The sequence below is a fragment of the Phaethon aethereus genome (genome assembly GCF_964289735.1).
Source record: "Phaethon aethereus genome assembly, chromosome: 2".
Lineage (NCBI taxonomy): Eukaryota > Metazoa > Chordata > Aves > Phaethontiformes > Phaethontidae > Phaethon > Phaethon aethereus.
The window spans coordinates 18,448,103-18,470,229 of NC_138582.1; the positions used below are offsets into that span (position 1 = coordinate 18,448,103).

At 38.3% G+C, this 22,127-nt stretch overlaps 1 protein-coding gene across 3 annotated transcripts in view; it reads left to right on the plus strand.

Annotated features, from left to right (window-relative positions):
* CSMD3 (CUB and Sushi multiple domains 3) overlaps positions 1-22,127 on the plus strand; it is a gene marked incomplete at its 5' end in the record, with an annotated part of 769,714 nt that overhangs the window by 336,393 nt on the left and 411,194 nt on the right. The window lies entirely within an intron of this gene.

Consider the following 22,127-nt stretch of genomic DNA (forward strand, 5'->3'; position numbering starts at 1 on the left):
GATATTGTTAAATAATTTTTTAACTTTAAACAAGATCTGAAACACATTCAGGAATAGGAGCAACAGGAACACACCAGTCTGAACATCCCAAGGATATTCAAAATTCTCAAGAGCTATTATAACTAGCCTGGAGGAGAAGGGGAAGGTGAAGGAAGTTGTCTCTCCTGTAAATTGTCTCTGTAAGGAGGAAAAGTAAAAAGTGAAATTATTAATAGTTTCTGAGAGATGAGTCCCAAAGTACAGAGGTGATGGCAATGTTGAGTACAAATGCCAGATTAATGTCACAACCAGCCATTTTATCACATCAAAAGCCACTGTTACAATGTACAACACAGTTATAACCTTGACCTAGTTTGCAGAGATGATAAATAGCACAATGGAGAACATATACAGCAAGTAAAGTGTTACATAACACAACTCTGAGAACAAGCACTACCACTTGGAAAGCAAATAAATCAACATTGTGACCAGCAACTATCAAACTAATAAAATGTATGCTTATAACAAATTTGTTCTAACATGCTCTGGTCAGATTTGTTGTTATCTCAATGTGTTTGGGCCCCTCACTACAAGAAGGATGTTGAGGTGCTGGAGCGTGTCCAGAGAAGGGCAACGAAGCTGGTGAGGGGTCTGGAGCACAAGTCTTATGAGGAGCGGCTGAGGGAACTGGGGTTGTTTAGTCTGGAGAAGAGGAGGCTGAGGGGAGACCTTATCGCTCTCTACAACTACCTGAAAGGGGGTTGTGGCGATGAGGGTGTTGGTCTCTTCTCCCAAGTAACTAGTGATAGGACGAGAGGAAATGGCCTCAAGTTGCGCCAGGGGAGGTTTAGATTGGATATTAGGAAAAATTTCTTCACTGAGAGGGTGGTCAGGCATTGGAACAGGCTGCCCAGGGAGGTGGTGGAGTCGCCATCCCTGGAAGTGTTCAAAAAACGTGTGGATGTGGCGCTTCAGGACATGGTTTAGGGGACATGGTGGTTCTGGATTAATGGTTGGACTTGATGATCTTGAAGGTCCTTTCCAACCTAGTGATTCTGTGATTCTGTGATTCTGTGATTCTGTGTTGTGCTCCATGTTGGGCACCAGAAAGGACTGTCATGGTTTAACCTGGCAGGTAGCTAAAACCACCTGCCCCCTTCCCCCAGCATAGGAAATATTCTTGTGAATAACTGCACAGAAATGAGAATAAGGATTTCTTAGTTTGAACTCCATTATATCTCTCAAATCTAGTAAAGAAAATGATCCTTGAATATCTTGTAGGATGTTGTGCAAACTAATCACTTAGGTTTTGGACAATGTTATGACTTGTTGGTAATTTATTTTGACATTAGGTAAGGAGATCTTTTAATTTTATGTTTACATTTTGAATATACTAAAAAATCTTTGTATTTTCATGGCTTAATTCCCTTCTACTCCCCAAAAGGAATGCATTTTTTCTACTGCTTTTCTCCTAAAGATTTAAAACTTGTTTTCCTTTCATTGTTTTTATATCAGATCAGACACTTGAGCAATGTTTCTTACCCATAAGCAGCTGGAAATATAGTTTATAACTTTTTATGGTATCATATTTGGTCTATTTTGTCTCAGGTATGAACTGAATGCACAGAAATCAGGTTGCAGGCTGAATTTTAGATTTACTTGCATCTTGCTCCAGACCAGTCTTTTTCTCAGGTCCTATTATGACCTGATCTTCACAGGACTAGTAACATAGGGTTGGTTTGTCCATGGCTAACAGCCTTTCTTAAAAGGAGATAACAGTCTGCAACCTCTGAGGAGGAAAAGATAAGCCCAGATCAGTAGACTTATTTTATTTAGAGATTTGTGTAGGAAAACCATAGCTAGAGGAAGCTAATGATTTCTGATGGGCTTAAGCAAAACAGAGATTCTTTTTTTTTTTTAATATATATATATGCATATTTAAGTGACAGAAAAAACTTTTTCTCACACTGGAAAACTGATTCAGTTAATATCAACTAGATAGAAAATAGAGAAAAAATTTTTCTGTGAAAGCTGCTTCAACACAAACCGTGATATCTTTGTCTATTTGATTTTTAAAAAAAGAAAGTGTCTTTAAATTTTCCTGTACTAAATACCTACAGTGTCTCATCTTACCAGAATAAACACTGGGTGGATTAATTTAGCATTTTCTGCTAAAGCTGGCAACCATCACAATTTGATGTTCTAAAACATTAAATGTCAGTTCTTGAACTTAAAGAATTACCATCATGAAAGCATTTTCATATTGTTATAAACATTGCAAGATTTTCTGTATTGCTTTGTCTGAATAACAAAACCTCATTTTGTATGTTTACTCAGATTTTTACTGTTGCTTGTAGTGACACAAATTCTGCAGTTTTGTCTTGACCTTTTTCAGAAAATCTTTGTGTTAGTTTTAAAACACAGAAGGAATGATACACATGATAAAATTCCAGACAGTAAGGGAAAGCAAGCTGTTATCTGCTATTAAATACCCACCCAACAAATAAAATAAAATACATATGTAGATTTGTAGATTGTAGATCTGCAAATTACCTGTTTGACAGGTGGAGTGAAATCATATGGCAATTCTTCATTCTACCCGTTTGACAGGTGGAGTGAAATCATATGACAATTCTTCATGTGTTCTAAAATTATTGTGCTTCAAATGCTCTAGATATTTTGCCAATATAAGAATGGTGAATTTAATTCTTTCAGTCTCAGCTAATACCTAAAAAAATCCCCAGATTTTCTGTACTGTATACAATAACATTAGTTTTCTGAATCCCTCTGCTTTAGTTTAGCAAAACATATTGGCCTCATTGATAATGAAGTAAGAAGACGGTTTACAGCACTTTACCAAGGCATAATTATTTTTTTTGTATCTTCACCTGCTTCCTTTTCATTTGTTACAAAGTGAAGTTTGAAAGTTGCACATGAAGGCCTGTTGTTTGTTAGACAGTGAATGCCCTGGTTTATTAGGGTTTTTTTTGCCATGGATAGTATTCACAGAGCTAAACCAGATCTGTTAGGCAGTAACTGCTAGATAATTGTTTTTATAGCATAAGCATGTTAAAAACAGTTTAGGACAAGAGAAAGACAAATAGCGCTGAGATGCTCCCTGTCAAGTCAGTACGAACTCTGTGGGTTTTTTACTAGTAATAGCAAAAAATCTATTTGATGGGCTACATTAAAACCTAGTTCATGTTGTTAGCTTAAATAGCATGTGGGATAAGAGAATTGCAATTGTGACTCTTGATTTTGCCCTTCAAAAGGATGAGCTACAAAATAATCAGTTTAAATTTAACCACAGGCTAAAATAACAGTGAAATCTGAATTAGGGATAATTTAGCCAGAGTTCAAGTCTTATGAATTATACTTGCTGATATTTTTCTAATCCACAGTGACAGAAACATTGTGGAAAACATCAATGTTAGAATGACAGCCTTTCTGATGGATGTCAGCCATATTCACACCACATATTCTTCTACATTAAGAAGGAGAAAAAAAAACAAAAGGGTTCCTTCAAAAAAGAAAAAAAGACGAAGCTGTTTTCCAAAATTGTGAGGAGAAATTAAATATATAAGCTCATTGTTAAATTTAGACAGATCAGAAAACTAGGTCTTGGTTCTGTTAATTTTACATAGGAGGAATTTTAAAAAATGAAATTTGACATGATTGCATCTTATTTTTTTGTCACCATCATATTCTAAATTTTACATTCAGTATATTTCAAGCATAAAAGTATCTTTACTACCTGCATAAATGTATTTTTTAGAATGTATTCTTTATAATATAGGTTTCAAATATATTCTTTAGAATACGGGTTTCAAAAGTTTGCCAGTGTTCACACTTACCTTTTTACCTATTGCATTTTGAAACAACTTTGAAATTAATAACGATTTGTGTTTGAGAGTTGGGACATAGTTGGGTTTTGGTTTTAGATTTGGGGCATTTTTTAGTTATTATTTTTGCTAGGTTTTTTTGTGCATGTCAAATATCTGTTAGGAAATTTATAGTCTTAATTTTGTCATAATGGCAGAACCTGCTGATAACTTATGACATCTGTTTCCAACTGCTGTAGTCCTTTACCTCCTGAGAATGTGTTGAAGTAGTTCAAAACAATGCCACACCTTGAATACTGTGTTCAGTTTTGAGCCCCTCACTACAAGAAGGATGTTGAGGTGCTGGAGGGTGTCCAAAGCAGGACAACGAAGCTGGTGAGAGGTCTGGAGCACAAGTCTTATGAGGAGCGGCTGAGGGAACTGGGGATGTTTAGTCTGGAGAAGAGGAGACTGAGGGGAGACCTTATCACTCTCTACAATTACCTGAAAGGGGGTTGTAGTGAGGTGGGTGTTGGTCTCTTCTCCCAAGTAACTAGTGATAGGACGGGAGGAAATGGCCTCAAGTTGACTGGAGTTAGACTGGAGTTATCCAGTTAGACTGGATTTGAGGAGGAAATATCTGGAAAACTCTGTACATGAGATTTTCACTGAATCACAGAATCATTAAGGTTCGAAAAGATCTTTAAGACCACCAAGTCCAACCGTCAGCCCAACAACACCATGCCCGCTAAACCATGTCCCAAAGTGCCATGTCTACATGTTTTTCAAACACTTCCAGTGATAGCAGCTCCACCACCTCCCTGGGCAGCCTGTTCCAATGTTTGACCACTCTCTCGGTAAAGAAATTTTTCCTAATATCTAATCTAAACCTCCCCTGGCACAATTTGAGTCCATTTCCTCTCATCCTATCACTAGTTACTTGGGAGAAAAGACTAACAGCCACCTCACCACAAACCCCTTTCAGGCAGTTTTCTGGAAGTCTGAAGAGCTTTACTGAGGAAATAACTTGCAACTGTTACTGAATTGATATTAAATATGGTTCTCATTTAATCACTTTATATTAAGTTACTATTAATTTTTAAAATATTCTTACATTCTGTTCCTCCCTTCCTCCTTCCTTATGTCATGATGTTGCTGTTTTCTTCCTGGAAAAATTTCATCTTTTTCTTTCTGAATTTTTGTGCTTTTTAAGGTAAGCCAAATATAAGCAAAATAAAATCAGCAAAAAGCTGAGTGTTTACATTTAATTTACCACAGCTGTGTTATTTTGTTAACCATGTCAAAACTGCCAGTGGAACATTTCTTAGGTTTGCTGTCAAGCCTAAGCGCAGTTGCCATCCATATTTATTCATGTTGACAGTATAAATCTCAAGCAGCCTGGGTATTTTAGCATGAACTCAAGCACTCATTTCATGCAGTCTGCTTTGGTCAAGCTTGTTATAACAAACTACACCACAGCTCATTTTACAAGCAAATATCTCAAACTTTACTTTTCCTAAGCTTAGTGTGAAGATATATCGTGTGTGTCACAGTCAGTGAAATGATAAGAAAATATGAGCATACCAAAGCTCACTCTTAACTATATATTTTAACCATAACCCTGTTTTTCATCCATGCAGATTAAAAAAGTTAGTACTGTATTTATCAATAGGAGATGATGTACTTTTATACTATATGAAACTAGAAAGCTTAAAAATACTTCAGTTCTGTTCAGAACATATTCAATTTCTTTGTAGTGTTAGCTACAAAACTCTTCTATATTGTTCATGAACATTTTTATCTAGCTATAAAAATCTGAGTGACGTATATACTGCAGTGTAAAAAATGTATTTAGAGATATATGTGGAAGGAGGGGAGTTTGTCAGAGCAGAGTAAGAGCATAGAAGGGAAACGGCTATTCCTAAGACAGGACGTTAGCAGGTTCAGCAGTGAGGGAATAGAATCAATTGTATTAATTTGGAGTGAGGACGTATGTGCATGGGCTTTGGGTTAAGTGTTGAAGAAAGTAGTAAAATAAAAGATGTGTGGAGAAAAAAAAATTAATGCAATTGCAGATGGATAAACTACTTGTCATCCCATCCAGCAATTTTACTGTAAGTCCAATTTCATTATGAAAGGAGGACAGGTCATTTTCTTAATTATTGTAGATTTTATCTTACGAAATATTTTTCTGCGTTTCTGTGACTATAGGAGCGATGTTTTGCACTCTGAAAAGATCATCAACTCACAGGGAACGGGTGAGATATTGTGCCTATTGCAATCATAACAATAGGAGTAATTCTGTCTCCGTTATCAGCAATTTTAGATTTCAGGCATTACCTGAATTTCAGATATTAACTCCACCTTTAATTAAAACTTTAGATAGAATTAAAGGTTGAACCTGAATTTTAGTTCTGTTTGACTTTCTATAAGTTCCTAAAATTAGTCTAAGTTATGTCTCCCATACACTTTAAATGCAAACATATTTTCTTATTTGTACTTATGATGAATATGCACACCCAAGCTAAAACTTTTAAGAAGACATATGCATAAGACCCAGAGACTTTGAAAGGAAGTTTCCAGTGCTTGCATTGTAAGCAGGTGATGTGTTTCGGTCTTTTTGTCTGGTGAATTTTTGGCACAGAGACTTGTCGCTTTCCTCCACAGTTGAGTTCACTTGGTTGCTCTTGTGAGTGACATTTATAGTAAACTATTCTGCTCAATATAGATCTTTTTCTGATATTTGACTGGGAAATGAAGCTGCTGGTAGTTTGTTTGTTTTCTATGAAGTGATTCCTTTCAAGTTTTGTGGTACCATTCTGTGGTGGGTTAACCTAGGCTGGCTGCCAGGTGCCCACCAGGCTGCTCTATCATTCCGCTTCCTCAACAAGACAGGGGGAGAAAATATGATGAAAAATCTCATGGGTTGAGATAAGGACAGGGAGATCACTCACTAGTCACCACCATTTTCAAAACAGGTGACTTGGGGAAATGAAATTAACTTATTGCCAATTAAATTAGAGTAGGATAATGAGAAAGAAGAACAAACCTAAAACAACCCCTTCCCCCCACCCATGCTTTCTTCCCAGGCTCAACTTTGCTCCTGACTTCTCTATCTCCTCCCCGCAAGCATCTCAGGGAGAACAGGGAATGGGGGCTGTGGTCAGCCCATTATGCTCTGCACTGCCACTCCTTTCTCTTCTCTCTTCCTCTGCTCCAGCACTGGGTCCCTCCCACAGGCTGCAGTTCTTCATGGACTGCTCTAGCTTGGTCCTTCCCATGGGATGCAGTCCTTCAGGAGTGGACTGCTCTAGTATCGGTCCCCACAGGGTCACAGGTCCTGCCAGAAGCCTGCTCCAGTGTGGGCTCTCCATGGGGGTCACAGTTTCCTTTAGGGTAAATCCACCTGTTCTGTCATGGGGTCTGCCCTGGGCAGCAGGGTGGATATCTGCTCCAGCATGGACCTTCATGGGCTGCAGAGGGACAACCTGGTCTTCTCCACAGGCTGCAGGGGAATCTCTGCTCCGGTGCCTGGAACACCTTCTGCTTCTCTGACCTTGGCATCTGCATAGTTGTTTCTCTCACATATTGTCACTTCTTTCCCTCAGCTGCTATTGCACAGCATTTTTTACCCTTTCCTAAATATGTTATCACAGAAGTGTTACCACTGTCGCTGATTGGTACAGCCTTGGCCAGTGGCGGGGCCATCTTGCAGTCACCTGGAACCTGCTCTGTCTGACATGAGGACAGCTCCTGATCAGTTCTCACAGGAGCAGTCCCTCCCTGCTACCAAAACCTTATAGCCATATAAACCCAACAGACATTCGCAATGCAAACTGAAGGCAACACTTGCAGGAACATCCACTGAAACTTAAGTCACTAATATCACTCCTGTGTTTCTGTCCGCTTCAGGATGTGGAGCTGCTTATCAGGTTAGGCTGACATCAGTTAGTGACCTCTCTGTTTTCTTTTGGAACAGACTGCTTACCCTCAATGGGATGAAAAAAGACAGACTTCTATGTTGCATGCAAGATATCCCTTTTGGCTAACTACTGAATGAAAGAACTGAAACAGGGGCAAGTTATTTAGAAGTCCTCATCCTCTTCCTATAATTGCAGTCATCTTGCTATTTAAGAGCAATGGTTATTTTTTTTTATTTCAGCTGTGACAGTGAGCTTAGTTTTATGAGGGAAGGATGATCATAATTTTTTTCACTGTTGTTTTACAGATTGATTGATTTTTTCCTGCTTGTGCCTATTACTATTTGTTTATAATGATCTTGGCAAGTCATGCTTTTTTAGGCTATCTGGAACATCATCATCTCGCTATCTGTGTAAATAAAAAAAAGTCTTTCGTGCAAAAGGGCACAAAAATCTCCAGGGTTTTGCTAACACAGCTCCTTGGAAAGTAGTAAAATGTACTGATAGGGTTTACTACAAAAATAGCATTTGAAAAAGTAGGAAATGGAACTTATGGAACATTATGTATCTAGAGTTAATTTAAACACAATGTTTTAAGGTTACTTTTTTTCTTTAGAAATATTCTTAGATTTGAGACTTACCCTAATATGTTTTTGCTACTACCTCTGCCATATGATCTTTTAGTCTCAGCTCTTTTTATTTATTATTTACTGGGATGATGTTATTAATGAAATATATTTCACCTCCTTCATATCATCAGAAGCTTAACTAAATTGCTATAAAAACCTTTCAACCTTGACTGATGTTATTAGAGACACATAGAATTAAGTGCTCAAATACCACTAAAAATCAGTGAAGAAATTAATTCTAAATATAACAAATCTTCTTGGAAAAAACCTTCTTATTAATAAAAAGTACAAATCCCTCTATTAGGAGCAAGAAAAAGACTAGAATGTAGCTCATATTGCTGTTCAAAATTATGCTTGTCTGGGAGTGACAGTCATCTGTAATGTTTTTCTAGGGCATATGAAATATATTCAAAAGACTAGATTAGACAGGAGGAACCAGAGTTGGGAATTTGGAATACTGACAGTTTTCTGTTCAGCTGAATGGGCAGGTACTGTGCATTACCACTGTAAAAATTATGTTACTGAGAAAAAGATTTCCAAATGTTCTCATACATCACCTCATAGACTTTGTACATCTCGTGACTGTACAGGTCAAAACCAGACCTGTATTTTGAATTGAAATACCTTAGGGGTTAAGTGGTGCCTACCTGTGATTTTATGGATTGCTTCAAAGATGGGAAATCCATTTATATTGTGTTTTGGAACTAGTCTTCAACCTCATCAGTCATTTACATGCTTTTGTGAGGAAGCCCACAGATGTCAATGGACCTATTGGAGTGAGTCCAGAGGAGAGCCACTGAAATGATCAGAGGGATGGAACACCTCTCCTATGAGGACAGGCTGAGAGAGTTGGGATTGATAAGCCTGGAGAAGGGAAAGCTCCAGGGAGACCTTATTGTGACCTTTTGTCATATAAAGGGGGGTTATAAGAAAGGTGGAGAAAGACTTTTTACCAGGGCCTGTAGTGAGAGGACAAAGGGTAATGGTTTTAAACTGAAAGAGGGCAGATTTAGATTGGACATAAGGAAGAAATTTTTTATGATGAGGATGGTGAAGACAACTTGCCCAGAGAAGTTGTGGATGCCCCATCACTGGAAGCATTCAAGGTCAGGTTGGACAGGATTTTGAAAACCTCATCTAGTGAAAGATATCCCTGCCCATGGGATGAAGCGTTGGACTAGGTGACCTTTAAAGGTCCCTTCCAACTCAAACCATTCTATGAATCTATGATTAGTACTCATATTTATGAAGTACTTCTGTATATACATTTTGAAGATTTTATGCTTAATTCAATATTTATGCATGTCTTTTTAAAAAGTCCCACAAACTAAACCTGCTTTGTTGGCTTTTGTAAACTTCAATTTATTACCATTTTGATCTGTGTTATACAACTTTTTGTTGAATGTTAAAGTTCTGAGATATTTCAAAACTGTTTTCTCCTTTTTGTTTACAGCTGACGTTATTGTCATTACGAATTTTGGCAGCCTAAGAAAATAAATGTGATCTTAGCTTAGCTATGTCCAGCTTCCTAATATGGATATACTTTTTTTTAACCACACAGCCATGTGTTTCTATAGGCCATAAGTTGTAATCAATTGCACCTTCTCTCACCTTTCTCAAGTATTTTCATTCCTTTCATTTATTCCTCATGCTGCTATATCAAATGCTGCCCAGGCAGGGAGCTGTGTTCAGCTAGATGTAATAGAAAATAATTAGCATGTTATTCTCAATTCCCTGTTTTTTTTACAACTGCAGTAAAGAAGACATGGAAGGACAATTTTACGGAAGAGAAAAACTTTATGTAGATCACCGTCATCTAACTTTAGTCAACAGAAGGTTAATTGCCGTAATTGTTAGACTTTTTATTTTAAACTCTCTCTCCAGTTAATGAAGAGTTTCACTAGAGGTACAAATCCTAATGTAGTGATTAATTATTTATCCTAAGAGGAATGTCCAAAATAGGCAAGATTATTTTCTCTCCAAATAACTTATCTGTAGAAAACCACTATCTGCGAAGGTAGTAAGTGATTATTTTTGAGCAGATCCCTAATTTTTAGCTGATTCAGTTTTCACAGAATCACAGAATGGTTGAAGTCGGAGGAGACCTCTTGTTCAACCCCCCTGCTGCAGCAGGGCCACCTCAAGATGGTTGCCCAGGACTATGTCCAGATGGCTTTTTAATATCTCCAAGGAGGGAGATTCCACAATTGCTCTGGGCAACCTGTGTCAGTGCTTGGTCATCCTTACAGAAAAAACATTTCCTGAGATGTTCAGAGCCTTTTGTGCTTCAGTTTGTAGCCATAGCCTTTAGTCCTGTCCTGTCAGTGAAAAGAGCTTGTCTCCATCCTCTTTGCACTCTCCCTTCAGGTATTTATATACATTGATAAGACCTTCTGTGAGCCTTGTGTTCTCTAGGCTGAACAGTCCCAGCTGTCTCAGTCTTTCCTCATAGGAAAGATGCTCCAGACCCTTAATCATGTTTGCGGTCCTTCACTGGACTCTCTCCAGTATGTCCAGTTCTCTGTTGTACTGCAGAGTACTGGACACTACATCCAGATGTGTCTCATCACAGCTGAGCAGAGGGTAAGGATCACCTCCCTCCACCTGATGACAATAATTTACTATTGTCATTGCAGCTGAGGATACTGTTTGCCTTCTTTATAACAAGGACTGTTTGTCTTCTTTATAACAAGGACACATTGTTGGCTCATGTTCACCCTAGGGTCCACCAGGATCCCCAGGTACACTTCTGCAAAGATACTTTCAACCTGGGTGGCCCCCAGCATATATTAGTTCATGGGGTTGTTCTTCCCCAGGGGCTGTACTTTGCAATTCCCCTTGTTGAACTTTGTGAGGTTCCTGTTGTTCTATTTCTCCAGCCTGTTGAGGTCTCTCTGGATGGCAGCATGACTCTTCGGCATATCAGCCACAGCTCCCGGTTTGATGTTGTGGGAAACTTGCAGAGAGTGAACTCTGCTCCATTATCCAGATTACCAATGAAGATGTTAAACAGGACTGGTCCCAGTACTGACCCCTGGGATACACCATCAGTCACTGGCCTCCAACTAGACTTTGTGCTGCTGATCACCATCCTCTGGGCCCAGACTTTCATCCAGCTTTCAATCCACCTCACTGCCTGTTCACCCAGCCCATACATCAACAGATTGTTTATGAATATCTTACGGGAGACAATGTCAAAGGCCTGTGTGAAGGCCAGCTAGAAAATATCCACTTCTCTCATCTACCAGGATAATCATTTCATCATAGAAGCTTATTAAAGTTGATCAAGCATGACTTCCCCTTGGTGAAGCCACGCTGACTACTCTTGATGATTTTCCTGTCCTTAATATTCCTGGAAATGGTTTCCAGGATTAGCTGGTCCATGGTAGTAGCAATGTTAAATAGAATTCTACCTCAGTATAAATAATTTAAATAAAATTATACCTCAGTCATAATAAATAATGGATTCAATATATTTTCCTACTGAAACTATTCTTCTATAATCAAATATATAATAACACGATTATTTTGATGGAGGGACCTGTGATTCTATGGAAAATTATAGAGGTAAAGCCTATCAGACAGCAATATTTCATCAGCTTATACCATCAAGTATAAATACATATCATTTACTAACTGGGAAGTAGTCAGACACCCTCAGCACACAAGCAATTAACCATCCTGAGGGCATATGAGGACACAGAGATGTAAACAGAATGCATTTTCTTCTCCTTGCCTAGTTTTACTTCTACCAGTGAAGAAAGCAACCAGAGAATACCTTTTGATTGATGAGCAAAGGGTGGGCATGACATTATCAGCAGTCTATAGGTGCTTTTTTTCTAGAGTTAACAGTGAAAACGGATGAAAGTAGATATCTTGTGGATATGTTTCAGTGAGGTGAATTTCTTGATGTTGCTAGTATGTTTGGACCATTCATACCATGTTTTTTTGCAAGATAATGTTTGCAGAAATAGATTTCTTTGTAGATTAATAATAGATGTTCTGGCACTACAGAGGTGGCCACAATGTCCAAGTCCAACCTTTCCTTCTCTTGTTATTTTCTAGGTACAAATGCCATTCCCATACCTTGTTAAAGTTAGCTACTAACCAGTCATTTCCTTCAGTGTCCAAATCAGAAATTTTACCTTCTTTTCTAGTAGTTTAAGAAAAATGTGTGAAATTAACATAATTTTATGTACAACCACTAGTAATTTTTAGAGATATAACGAGATAACATTTACATAGGTTAAGATACCTGATATTTGACAAATCCAGTCTGAAATAACTCCTTAGAGGTAAAAAAACCCCAAAACCCACAACACAATATTCTGTTTCACAAGATTAAATTTATATAATAATTTGTATTGCTGGGAATATGATAAACACAATGACTTAATTAAAAGCCAGTATGTTTTCTTAATGATTTATTTACACTCCTGTATTTCCACTTGTGGATACTATATTGATAGTTGAATTAAATTGTGTAATTATTAGGTTTTTTTCTTTGTAGAAGGCCTTATTTACAAGATAATTTATTTTTTGTAGACTATTTCTTTTTATTGGGGTTGCATAGATTGATTAAATGTTGAGACTGTATTCCTCTGATTAATCAATGTCAGAAACTCTTCCTGTGATGCAAGCCAACACAATACAGGTCATAGTTGTATGCAAACAGAAAACAATAACATGAAAACCATAAACTCTTCATGCTCTTATTTAATGTACTGTCCTTCCATTTTAAGATTTTCCCATGGTATTTTTTCTCAGAGTAGGGAAGGACTATACACTTACTTTCAATTATTGTGGCCCCAAAGTAAATAATTCTAAATGACCTTTATAAATAACTGATTGCAGGCTTAGCCTGTATGGAAAATTGACATTTAACATTAGTATTTGAGTTAAAAAAACCAAAGCAGAATAAAACAAAACCCCCTTTTAAAGAACTGCATGAAAGAAATTACATGATGTGTTTACCAATGACTCTGCAAAGCGGAATTCATCTGCTATCTGTAGGATTGAGATTACTGGCAACCATTGACATAAAATCCTCCAGGATAACTCCACCTGGTCTTCAGCTGCCTTCCTAAACCTTCTTAAACAAGTACAGTTCTTCTGAAGATCCTGTATCTGCCAGGTTTGTATGGATCTCTTGGCTGCTTTACAGCATCTCAGATGGTACCACTTAAATATATTTATGAGTTAATTTGACTTTAGATGTCCACAGTGTAGACATCCGTATATAAATGCCTAGTCTCACTTTATAGTCAAGGAAAAGAAATAGCTACCTCTAAGCTGTGGTTGATCTAGTGTGTGTTATCTACCTTTTGATGGAATGGATTACACTCTAGACATGTTTTTCCACCTGTTATGAAGATGCCTACATCAAATATAGATGTTTGCACTGTAGATGTCTACAGTTAAGTATGATGAATCCTATAGCCAAGAAATGAACTCAACAATGTAGAAGGAACTTTCCAGTTCAGCTAGTGAGTATTTATCTCCTGAACTGTCTTACAGCTTTGTGTGCCACCTGTTTTTTCTACAATGTTCTAGAAATCTCTGAGTTTTCGCTCTGTTTTTCTTCCCCCTCTTACCCATTTCTCATCCCCTCTGATACACAAAGATTAAATTAAATTTGAAAGGACAGAAGTGCTTAATATTTAGGCTGTTTCATTTTGGGTTGTGTTTTGTTCATGTGACTACCAAAGAGCCAATTAAATTATTGTTATGCTACACAGCTGCTAGCAGTTCTTGGGTATTTTAAATCATTGAATTATATGCAATGTGCAGCAAAACCGTATGTAATAATACTGGAATCTTGGCACGATGTTTTAATTTAAGTTTGTTCCTTAATATTATCTAAGATATAGCTCATTTAAGCTGTAGCTTAGCTTAATTTTTAAGTACTCTTCTTAGGAAAAAAGATTCATAACACCTTCAGAAAATTCATCATTTTACTGGTAAAATTGCAAATTCTATGGAATGAAAACATTACTATGCATCTCAAAATATTTTTAGAGTTACATTTGCATTGGAAGGTTTAGGGTAACAGATGCACATTTGGAAATACATAAAACTTTAAATCTTTACACTTCTCCTTCAAAAGCAGTTTTTAAGCACATATACTGTTACACATCATTCTGTTATGTATGTTCTGAAATCTTAAAAAGTTGACTACTTCACCTGGAACACTACTTTCTTTGAAAAATCTTTGGGGAGCTAGTTCCATCAGGAACTAGGCACACAGTCATATTAAACAATTGTCTTGAAAGACTGCTGTCTGGAACACATCCTCCTAAGCATGTTTTCTCTCTGAAGACTTGTAGGAACTTCTTAAGTTAGCCATTAATTTTTCAATAAAGTCTTGTCCTGTGTTAATTCTGAGCTGGATAACAGACTTGGTTTTGCCCAAGGAGTTGATTCTAAAGGGTCTATTCCAAGGCACAGAAAAGACGTACGTCTACTGAACTTTGCTAGAAATTAAATCTCTGCTCCCCTTTCTTCCCTTGGAAAAGTGATTGAAAAATTATTGGAGACCATACTACACCATCATAATTTTCAAAAGTTATATTTCAAATAGACTTTTTTTTTTTCTGTGTAGCTGGGTTAACAATCATTAATAATACCATCTTTTTTTGTTTATCTGGTTCTGGGTTTATAAATCTACTTTAATTCAGCAATTATAAGTTGTTTATTGCTTCTGGGTTTATAAATAGCAAAAGCAGACCAGGATGTAGAAAGACTATTGCCTTCCTTTTAGGTACTTTCATATTTATCTCAGTAAATAAGGAGTGCACAGCTCAAAATATTTTATTTTGAATAAATTTGTTGTTTTTATATATGTGTGTAAATGGAGGAAGAAAAAAGAAAAGATTCATTTTTCCTGACAGTAGTGTCTAGGGACAAGTTTAATAAAATCCTCTGAAACAAAGTTAAAAATATGATTAGTCTGTATCAGGATAGTTATAGTAGTCTCCTACCTGCTGGATACATCACAAAAGCTACTATAAAGGTACAAAATTTCAGGGACTACTGCATAACTGTTTCTGAAAAAGAAGAGGATAGTAATTATTATATTGCTTAATTTTAAGTAAAAATATTCTTCTCAGTTCTGAAGCCATACAGATACATACCTGATATAATTAGTTGACTTATAATGTGTGATAGTTCATGACTATGGAGGTAAACTGTCTCAACTGGAATTCTGCATCTTTGAAATTACCCTCTTGTACCTGCCTTCCAGAACCCACTTTTGATAGTATCAACCTCCTATCCAGAATTTTGTAGTTCAGGCAAATCATACTTTTGTTCACAGTATTGTTCCCTGAATGTATACCTGAGCGTTTGAAAATATTTTGTGATCCCTCTGCACTTTTTCTCTCCCCAGTTTTAAATGAGATTGTGAGGTGGAGCATAAATACAATAAATACATAAATACATTTTAAACATGATCACTGCTTATATATATCAATAAAAATAATTGATTGTATCTCATTTATATTGATGATGCTTAAATCTTGTCCTGGGAAACTAGGAGCAAAACTTTACTTGAAATTACAGATCAAGAATACGTGTCCCTGTGCTTCTGATTACTGTGCATCTACTGATCAGATCGATAGCACAATTTAGTAATGCTAATGTAGTTAAAAAATATGTAGAATATAGTAACAAATCATCACAGTTTTCCCTGAAGTGTTTATTCTTACAAAAAATAGCAGACTAAAACATAAAATTACCTTGAAGTTTTACTCTAATATTAAACAGATTCAAGGATGCCACCTACCTTTGGTCTGCCATTTACAGCTTTTTCAGGAAAACAAAAAAAGACAAAATGTAAGATGGCTCTTAAAAGCAGACTTTTTTGCAAGTTTATTACAAAGTTTTGAGTTATTTACTCATCTTACCTAAATCTCAGTTTTTATTTTGAAAGATTCCAGCATGCTCAACTTGATATCAACATGCTGATATCATCAAAATACCTTTTCAGTATTCTGAAGGGAATAATCAATACAATGAGCACTGCCAAATCCTGTTGTCTTTGGGCCTGATCAAACTAAAACTGACATTGTAAACAAGGACTCTGAAAATATATCTTATCACTAGGAGTACTTATTTTCTTGCCATTCAGGCATATTTTCAAAGATTTCAAGTACATTTTGTATTCTACATTGTGTACTTTGCATGTCAAAGATAAACAGCAAAGGGTGAATTTCCAAAAAATATAGACAGTTGTTTTCCACAGTTGCAAGACATAAATGCTTGTGCACTAAGTACATATTAAATGAGTTTAGTGCCTCTTACATGTTGGAAGTTGACAGCTCTGTTGTTGCTATATGTTACTCTTGCTCCATTTGTGCAAATTCGCTTAAAATTAATGTGTTCAAGTTTCAGTCAACAAGCATATTTACCAAATAAATGGCAAGTTTACTTTGCCAAATTCAAAGTTTGTACTGTAATTCAGCTCAAGTGTGGTATGATAAACCTAAGTTGAAATGGGTTGCTTATTAGTAAGTTACATACAGTTGCTTGCTTACCTTTTAATGATCTGGAGTTATGAAACATTCAATTTGTACTATGTTGTGGTTTAGCCCCAGCCGGCAACTCAGCACCACGCAGCCGCTCGCTCACTCCCCCACGGTGGGACGGGGGAGAGAATCAGAAGAGTAAAAGTGAGGAAACTCATGGTTTGAGATAAAGATAGTTTAATAGGTAAAGCAAAAGCCACGCACACAGGCAGAGCAAAACAAGGAATTCATTCACTACTCCCCATGGGCAGGCAGGTGTTCAGCCATCTCCAGGGAAGCAGGGCTCCGTCACGCGTAATTGGCTTCTTGGGAAGCCAGACACCATCACTCCAAACGTCCCTCCACCCCTTCCTTCTTCTTCATTCCAGCTTTATATACTGAGCATGACATTATGTGGTATGGAATATTCCTTTGGCCAGCCTGGCTCAGCTGTCCTGGCTGTGTCCCCCCCCAGCTCCCCATGCACCCCCAGCCTGCTCGCTGCAGGCCAGCACGAGAAGCTGGACTGTCCTTGACTGCTTAGCAACAACAGAAAACATCAGCACGTTATCAACATTTTCTCATCCCAAATCCAAACCATAGCCTCACACTAGCTTCTGTGAAGAAAATTAACTCTACCCTGGCTGAAACCAGGACATTATTTACCCCTTACTCTATACCATTTACGTTATGCTCAGGTACCACACTATCCAATACAACTTTATTAACCACCACCCCCCTCCCCATCCTTTAATATAATACACAGATTATTATCCCCTTAGTCCATAGACTTCTCTCCAAAATGTCCATGAAAAGTCCACTGAGTTCATTTAGTCCATGACTTTTGGCTCCATCTCTTATGGTCGTCACTCAGGGCAGGCGAGGTGGGGTGTTGCATGGAGTTACTGGGCACCAAAGCCAGCTCAGGTCAGGTCACTGTTGCACTTGCACTGCTTCTTGTAAGGCTTGTCCTCCATTGGTTCAAATAATAATAAACTTTTTTTTATGTACATTTATTTTGATTAAAAATGAAAAAAACCTTTATTTATCTCAGAAAAGAATTTCAGTTTGCAGAAGAAGAGGAACAGCTAATAACCTGATAGAGCACAACAGAATCATCAGTAATTTGGAGATTCACCAAAATCTACCAGACTAGAAAAACAGATTAGTGGAAAAATTCAAGATGAAGCTTATGATTTGAACAAAAAAATCAAATTTAGATATTTTTTCATGTTCCATGGTATTCCCTAGAGAGTAAGACATTTTTCATGGAGTTCTCTAACTTATTTATTTGTGAGCAGTGTTAAAAAATAATAAAAAAGAACTTATATTTCTCCAGTGAAATTAAGAAAATATTTTTAACCTTAATCCTATGGGTCAAGATATGTATTTTTTCTGGTCGGCCCTAATTAAAAAAAAAATGTATCTTGAAACACTTGTAAAGGAACGTACATTTTCCTTAACCTCTATCCTGTCCTCTGTAATAACATATACATAGCATGGGTTATTGTTGATTGTGTTAAAGAAAAGCTATTTTAGCTTTCTGACACTCCCTATAAAGACAAGAACTTCAGCTACAAAAAGACAGATATTTTGTATTAATTTGGCAGTACCCAATTAATATAAAATATCTGTAAGGATATTAAATTTTTAAAAAATATTACTGTCACACTTACCAAGAAATGTAAGATAATGAGATTAGATTTCTTCTTGTGTTTAATGGAAAACCGTATTAGGATTTAGGTGGATGAACTAATTATGCAATTTTTCTTATCATCTTGGATTTCTTGTTATTATTGACAACAAATTAAGTTTTCTATGCTATAGCGCTTAAGTACTGATATTATTACCAAATGTATTTTACTGTTAATAGGTGAAGTATACTTTCAACTTGAATTCAACAGTAATATTTTTTGCCCAGAAACTCCCATGTTTTATTGTGGAGCCTTTGTCCTGTTCTGGTGTAACTGCACATCTAATTGCACATAATTTATATGTGGACCAAAATTTAAAAATATTTTCACAGAATCACAAAAAAGAATCACAAAATCACAGAATCAAAGAATCACAGAACCACCAAGCTTGGAAAGGACCTTCAAGATCATCAAGTCCAACCATTAATCCAGCGCCACCATGTCCCCTAAGCCATGTCCTGAAGCGCCACATCCACATGTTTTTTGAACACTTCCAGAGATGGCGACTCCACCACCTCCCTGGGCAGCCTGTTCCAATGCTTGACCACCTTCTCGGTGAAGAATTTTTTCCTAATATCCAATCTAAACCTCCCCTGGCACAACTTGAGGTCATGTCCTCTCATCCTATCACTAGTTACTTGGGAGAAGAGACCAACACCCTTGTCGCCACAACCCGCTTTCAGGTAGTTGTAGAGAGATAAGGTCTCCCCTCAGCCTCCCCAGTTCCCTCAGCTGCTCCTCATAAAACTTGTGCTCCAGACCCTTCACCAGCTTCATTGTCCTTCTTTGGACACGCTCCAGCACTTCAGCATCCTTCTTGTAGTGAGGGGCCCAAAACTGAACACAGGATTCAAGGTGCGGCCTCACCAGTGCCGAGTACAGGGGCACAATCACTTCCCTACTCCTGCTGGCCACACTCTTTCTGATACAGGCCAGGACGCTGTTGGCCTTCATGGCCACCTGGGCACACTGCCAGCTTATGTTCAGCCGGCTGTCAACCAGCACCCCCAGGTCCTTTTCCGCTGGGCAGCTGTCCAGCCACTCCTCCCCAAGCCTGTAACGTTGCATGGAGTTGTTGTGGCCGAAGTGCAGGACCCTGCACTTGGCCTTATTAAACCTCATACTGTTGACCTCTGCCCATCGATACAGCCTGTCCAGATCCCTCTGCAGAGCCCTCCTACCCTCCAGCAGATCAACACTCCCACCCAACTTGGTGTCATCTGCAAACTTACTGAGGGAGCACTCGATCCCCTCATCCAGATCATCAATAAAGATATCGAACAAGACTGGCCCCAGAACCAAGCCCTGGGGAACACCGCTTGTGACCGGCCACCAGCCGGATTTAACGTCATTCACCACAACTCTCTGGGCTCAGCCATCCAGCCAGTTCCTCATCCAGCAAAGAATAAACCCGTCCAAGCCACAAGCCACCAGTTTCCCCAGGAGAATGCTGTGGGAGATGGTGTCAAAGGCTTTACTAAAGTCCAGATAGGCAACATCCACAGCCTTTCCCTCATCCATTAGGCGGGTCACCTGGTCATAGAAGGAGACCAGGTTGGTCAAGCAGGACCTGCCTTTCATGAACCCATGCTGGCTGGGCATGATTCCTTGGTTGTCCTGCACATGTCCTGTGAGCACTCTCAAGACGAACTGCTCCATGATCTTCCCTGGTACCGAGCTCAGGCTGACAGGCCTGTGGTTCCCAGGATCCTCCTTCCTGCCCTTCTTGTAGATGGGCATCACGTTGGCAAGCCTCCAGTCTTCTGGGACCTCCCCTGTTAACCAGGACTGCTGATAAATGGTGGAGAGTGGCTTGGCAAGCTCCTCCACTCGCTCCATCAGCACTCTTGGGTGGATCCCATCAGGCCCCATAGACTTCTGAATGTTTAGGTAGCATAGCAGGTAGTTAACTGCTTCCTCTTGGATTATGGGCAGGTTATTGTGTTCTCCATCCCTGTCTTCCAGCTCAGGGGGCTGAATACGCTGCAGATACCTGGACTGGCTATTAAAGACTGAGGCAAAGAAGGCATTAAGTACCTCAACCTTGTCCTTGTCCTTGGAGACAATGTTCTCCGCCATATCCAGTAAGGGATGGAGATTCTCCTTGCCTCTCTTTTTGTTGTTAATATATTTGTAGAAGCATTTTTTATTTTCCTTTACAACTGTGGCCGGACTGATCTCTAGCTGGGCTTTTGCCTTTCTAATTTTGTCCCTGCTTGACCTAAGGAGATCCTTGTACTCTTCGTGAGTTGCCTTCCCTTTCTTCCAGAGGGGATAGACTCTCCTTTTTCTCCTGAGTCCCAGCAAAATCTCCCTGTTCAGCCAGGCCGGTCGCCTTCCCCACCAGCTCTTCTTACGGCACATGGGACCGCCTGCTCCTGCGCCTTTAAGATGTTCTTGAAGACTGTCCAGCCTTCCTGGACCCCTTTGCCCTTCAGGACGGTCTCCCAAGGGACTCTCTCAACCAGTGACCTGAACAGGCCAAAGTCTGCCCTCCAGAAGTCCATGATAGCAGTTTTGCTGTCCCCTCTCCTTACTTCACTCACAACTGAGAATTCTATCATGTCGTGGTCGCTAAGCCCAAGACGGCCTCCGACCACCACATCTCTCACCAGTCCTTCTCTGTTTGTAAACAGCAGGTCAAGCAATGCACCTCCCCTGGTGGGCTCACTCACCAGCTGTGTCAGGATCATAAAATGAAATTTTATTTATTTTTTTCTTCAGTAGTGAATGAAATATGTCTCAGTTATGGATTTCAGTTTGAATTCTTATGTCTAGGCTTACAAATTTTGTGGCTAGAACAACACAAACTATCCAGAGTATTTCTTATTTACACTAAGAAGATTAATAAGATTTATGTGTGGTTTTGTCTGAGTAAAGCAAGAGCAAATCAGCTACTTGCCTACACAATTTTCCATGTCCTCTCCATCTGGGCCCTCTTAACTCTCTGTACTTGACTGTATTCCCTGAAGTATCACACACACACGTACATTTGTATATGTAAATATGCCAAACTGGCTATTACTCAGTGTACTTATGTTCCCATTTAGAATCACAGAATCATAGAACAGTTTGGGTTGGAAAGGACCTTTAAAGGTCATCTAGTTTAACTTCCCTGCAATGAGCATCTTCAATTAGATTGGGTTGCTCAGAGCCCAGTCCAATCTGACCTTCTTTACACCTGTAAAGAAAAGTTTCTCTTCCCTTCGGAAAAAATTACAATCCTTGGAACATACATAAGTTTCTCCAATGTGCCTCTACTGGTTTTTGTTCAAGAAACATGTCCTTCTTCAAAGAATTTCTAGAATCTCAGTGTAACAAAGTAATATGAGCTTTCAAGGACATGATATTAATCCATCAGAATGGCATCCACAGCTTTAAACACAAATACTGTCAGTTCTCAATTATAACAATAATTAAAGAACATTTATTACAGACATAAGTATTAAAAATTCATATGCATAAGCATAGTGTCATTTTTATCTGTGTGAAAGTTTGAGGAACTTCTATTATTTTCATAGAGTTAACACGATTAATAGTAATGGGTGGAAAAAATGTTTTATTTTCTTTTCTAATAATA